Here is a 291-nt window from a genome sequence, read left to right on the forward strand (position 1 = left end):
GCCTTAATTCCCAAAGTGAACAAGTGCTCTTTACTGGGGTGAGATGGGGAGGGGGGCGCAGCCTTTTTTTTCCTCTTGGCACTGTAGCTTAGTTGGTTAAAGCACCTTCCTTTTAAATAGAAGATCCTGGGTTCAAATCCCAGCAGTGTCTGCCTTTTCATAGCTCCTTGCAAAGCCCCAGTTTCCTACCTTTGGAGCAGGATTGGTCCTGGTGTCAATACGTAGCTTCCTGGCTCCTGCTTCCTGCCTCATGGGACTTTGGCAGACCCCTCTTCTTGCTACAGCATCTAA

The 291-nt window shown here is 49.5% G+C and overlaps 1 non-coding gene across 1 annotated transcript; it reads left to right on the forward strand.

Annotated features, from left to right (window-relative positions):
• Window positions 1–77: 77 nt before the first annotated feature.
• Window positions 78–151, forward strand: TRNAK-UUU. The gene has a single exon. It is a non-coding gene; the product is annotated as a tRNA-Lys (tRNA).
• The last annotated feature ends 140 nt before the right edge of the window (window positions 152–291 follow it).

This window comes from Alligator sinensis, unplaced genomic scaffold, assembly GCF_000455745.1.
Source record: "Alligator sinensis unplaced genomic scaffold, ASM45574v1 Scaffold3997_1, whole genome shotgun sequence".
Classification (NCBI taxonomy): domain Eukaryota; kingdom Metazoa; phylum Chordata; order Crocodylia; family Alligatoridae; genus Alligator; species Alligator sinensis.